Source organism: Hordeum vulgare, chromosome 3H (genome assembly GCF_904849725.1).
Source record: "Hordeum vulgare subsp. vulgare chromosome 3H, MorexV3_pseudomolecules_assembly, whole genome shotgun sequence".
Taxonomy (NCBI): Eukaryota; Viridiplantae; Streptophyta; class Magnoliopsida; order Poales; family Poaceae; genus Hordeum; species Hordeum vulgare.
In genome coordinates, this window is record NC_058520.1 from 511,066,054 (window position 1) to 511,070,831 (window position 4,778).

Here is a 4,778-nt window from a genome sequence, read left to right on the forward strand (position 1 = left end):
AGTTAAAAGGATCTAAAGGGACCTAAGGGGCATGTCAATATCGCTAGCCGCCCGGCAGTGTTGGTGGTGGTAGGGGCATCGCCTCTCGCTCGCCTAACCTTAGCATGACGAAAAATATGCATATGATCTATTCGTTTGCCCTTGTCGAGTCTAATAAGACATGTATATCGAAACCCTGATAAAATAGGCCAAGCTGGGCAACATAGGTTTTCCAAAACCATGGTAATCTAAATTGTCGATATTTAAATGAATTGGCAAAGATTATTGATGTGTCGATTTTTTTTAAAGATACATCTTTCTCAAATACTATCAAAAACATACTAGTAGGAACATTGTCGAAAGTACCTTTATGCACTTGAGCTCGTATGCTCGTGCTATGAATAGTAAAATAAAGAAAATAGAGAAACATTTTAAAAAATGGATTCTTTTTGTGACATGCTTTAGAAAATCATCATGAAATGACATTGGTGAAAGGCGTGGTAAAAAAATGATTTTCTGTAAATGTTACTTTCAAACGCATTTTGGTGCTCTCATTTTGTTTCTTTTTGCCACGACTTCCAACAATGTGATCTCATGATGAAATTTCGCATGCACAACAAACATTTCTTAAAGTATACCAAAAAATCAGATTTTTTTGAAATATTTATTTTATTTTACTGTTCAGATCACAAACATATGAGCTCAGGTGTAGAAACTAACTATGGTATGAGTTATAAAACTATGGTATCTCGTCTCATTTCTTGAAGAGCATGCATGTTTTATCTAAAACTCGAAATCAAAAATATACGCCGTTGCCGGGGATCGAACCCGGGTCACCCGCGTGACAGGCGGGAATACTTACCACTATACTACAACGACTTTGTTGAATTCTTTCTAAATGAAACTATAAAACCAAATATGCTATTCGCTGAACCCAGCTCACGGGCAAATTTTCTTTCTAGCAGAGAAGGTGACATAATGAGGTGCATTGCAAATCAGATAGATTACCAGGTCGCTCCTAATGTAAGTGTGAGAGTATTTACTGACCCTCAGCTTGCACGCATCGGGGCCTAAGATAAAGAGCCCAGTGAAGTTCTACTCACACGGCGTCATCTTCCTACCGTGTTCGGCTATAAAATCCTGACAGTGAAGCTTCCCCATTAAACCATGTCCGCCTACTCTGCTCCCTAGTTGGTGCTGCCTCCTCCTCATTCATTAGCCACTCGCTCTGGTCCCTTCTCGATGACAATGTTGTTGTGCCGGCCCGCAGGATATTGGCTCGACATTCTCGAGAGCGAGAGTATGATGTCATAGTTGTCTCATCTCCATACAATTCACTTCTCATGGCTACCAAAACATTCTCCTTGCCCTTGGGCACATGGGACGATTAGTGTGGCGGGGGCATGGTGGATCTGTTGCCTCACGAGTCATCGTCCAAAGAGAATATGATGTCGTCATTGCCGATACCTCCTAACCTCCGTCATGTTTCCTTTGAGGCCGAGCCCGAGACCCATGACACAATCAAGGTCATTATGAACCTCTTCACTTGCAAAGTGGAGCATTGGTGCCGCGAACGAAGCGCATTTAGGATCGCTTTCGCCTTGCAACCGATGTCGGGAAGGAGGAGTGACATATCACCCTCTTCACTCATCGCTTCGTGGAGGAGTTGGCGGTCATGCATATGACGACCACTGTTGGAGGCCCGGTCTGTCGCTGAACAACCACACCTTCATCTACCGCGACGAGGACCAGATGACGTCATCATCGGTCAGAGTACTCAGCGATAGAAGTACCTACCATCTCCGGATAACGACATCACATGTTTTTAAAATGTCGCTTGTCAAAACTTCAAGTAGTAAAATATATGTGCACACGGTAAATTTTGGTGACTAACGTAATTTTGTTTAAATGTCTTAAATTTCATTCAAATTGAACTGCAAAATCAAAGCAAATGCAACAACAAAAAAAGAACAAATGGAATACAAATTACGGAGGCTCCGATTTGGCGATTATATGTTTGTGCACATGCCCGATAACCTCCAAAAAATTATGGAGAGTGCTCCACATAACGGATAGCGACTTCCTTTTGACGACTCTCCTAAAGTTGTCGTGATAGAACTCAGCTTGGCATGAGAGTCGGATCCCCTCGCTACGGTAAAAGCCCAGACCAACTCCGCCACCATGTACCTCGTCATGGGCATTGACTTATGGAGAAGTTGGTTCAAGTATAAATATTGCAAATGAAGTGAAAATGTTGTGGCTGTGGAATTGTCCATACACAACTAGTCCTATAACTAGATGATAACCCACGTGTTGTTGTGAGAATCAGTTGCAAAAATATTCAATGTGACTTTTGCTGCATGAAACATGAAACATACATAATATAATATACTATATGAATTAAAACTAAAAATACATATTGTATATTGTATTTAATTATTATATAGTTGACGAAGATCAACTGATAATAAAAAAATATCCCATGCATACGCTGCTGCGACAAACAAAAAAGCCTTTGATAAAATGGCACGCGTGCATGTTATTAAGATAAAAGAGATAATGAAGGTCAACTGTTTGTATCCTATGCATCCATTCATCCTCAACCCTCTGATTTAAATCACACGCCCAACATTAAAAGTGTGACTAATTTGTACTTACACGCCCACCCAGGACACCTAATCGTTGCATCTTTGCAATAACGCCCAGTCCAAGCGTTTCTTCACCATATAGACAGATCAAAAAATATGTCCGCATAAGAATAAATCGGCAACCAACGGCGGTGACTGCACAAGACGAAGCGAGGCGGCAGGCGACCGATGACGACTGCACAAGACGAAGCACGGTGGGGTGGCCCTTGACTCGCGGCCATCAGCCTTCTACACAACGCGGCGAATACTAGATCACCGTACAACACGGCAGCTCGGCGAACGGCCACACAACGGCGGCGGCCAGCAACTCCATAGGGACTCGTTACATGCCTGAGAACTCACGTTCTACCTACAGCTAATCAGGCCCATTACATGTGCTTGCGATCTTGTTGTTGTGAAATTTGACAGATCTAATCCGTTGCGTGCCTCTCAGAACCAAAGATGAAGGTCGTAATTGTCTATTAGTCGAACGGGGTTTATTGCAAAGATGCAGTGTCTTAGGTGCACAGGCGGGCGTTTATCTGGAATCTAGTCATGCTTTTGATGTTAGCCATGGGATTAGAATCGGAAGGCTCAAAATAGATGGACACACGGATACAGAAAACCTCCTGGATGCATAGGATATGTTGCCGATAGGGTATGACCGATGTACGTAAAATCCACTTTCAATTTTTTTACTAAACCATGTCATTATCTCTCTCGTCTCAATATGATGGTTAAAATGAGATTTAAAATGAGCCAATAGCCAAACTACCACTAGTCAAAACCAAACATGCCAAAATACCACTAGTAAAAGCCAACTTGCCAAAATAGCACTGGTTCATAACTGAGACTAACATCATCTGAAAAAGACTTGAATGCCCTTACCTCTTCAACATAGAAAACAGACACAAAATGGTTCATATAAGTCACAACACAGTATAGCATACCAAAAGAGCACCTCCTGTACACCATTGTGCCTACTATGCATGCATACACGGTTGCAAACAGTCTTAGTACTGACTCTGATTACATAACATCTAATTAATCTACTACAAGTTATAATCTAGGACGGTCAACATCCAAAAGCTTCCTGATATCCTCCTTCACATGGCATTGCTGTTTTGAGAGAAAACAAAGTAAAGATCAGGATGAAGGCAATTTGGAATCCGAATGTTTTCACAGAAAAATCATGCTTCTCACAATCAAATGAACTGAACTCACAGAAGAGGGCTAGGAGCAGCAATTTTGCTCCTTGTAGATGCACTAGGAGGTGTTGAAGCAATTGCAATAGCTGCTGCCCTTTGCCTTGTCATTGGACTTGTAGGACTACCAAGCTGAGTACCTTGCTTAGTTGGTGTCTTAGGAGAAGAAGTAGCTGTGATGCTTGCTTCAACCTTTGATTTTTTCCTACAGTTCAATACAATTAATATGCAAGACATTTGGCAGCAAGCAAAGAATGGAGCGTGAACTGGCTGATCATCCATCTCCTCGGTCATAACATGGGCTGGTTCATTCTGTTGTTGTTTACTCTCAATGGTCACACCGAACCTTACTATTTTTGTGTTAGAACATATGTCAAACAATTGAGCTATCTCTGATTCAGAGATCAATGGGACGGTGTTACCTCTGGATCCATACCAAATGACCATTCTCTGATCAGCAGACCATGTGTACCTCCCCTCCACAACCTCCTTTATCCGCGCAATGGACAAGCCCCGACCAGCCAGAAAATTCCATGTTCTGCCCCTTGTATACACTTTTCTGCCGTCTACAACCGTCAAGTAAGATTGAACATCTATTTCTACTTTGAAATCGCCCATCGAATCTAAAAATGGAAACAGAGGATCATCATTTAGAATAAAAACATCAGATTTAAAGCATCAGATATTCACCCAGAGGGCCAGCAGCAAGGCCGTCGCTGGCCTGGTCGAGGGGCGAGCGGGAGGGCCAGCAGCAAGGCCGTCGAGGGCCTGGTCGAGGGGCGAGCGGGTGGGCGGCGTCGGGACCCTGGAGAGCGGGAGGGCAGCCTCGTCGGGGGCGAGCGGGAGGACGGCCTCGTCGGGGGCGAGCCGCGGCCTCGTCGGGGGCGAGCGGAAGGCCTGGTCGAGCGGGAGGACGGCCTCGTCGGGGGCGAGCGGAAGGCCTGGTCGAGCGGGAGGACGGCCTCGT

The 4,778-nt window shown here is 43.9% G+C and overlaps 1 non-coding gene across 1 annotated transcript; it reads right to left on the minus strand.

The window, feature by feature from the left end:
- Positions 1-786: 786 nt before the first annotated feature.
- TRNAD-GUC lies at positions 787-858 on the minus strand. The gene has a single exon. It is a non-coding gene; the product is annotated as a tRNA-Asp (tRNA).
- Between the last annotated feature and the right edge of the window lie 3,920 nt (positions 859-4,778).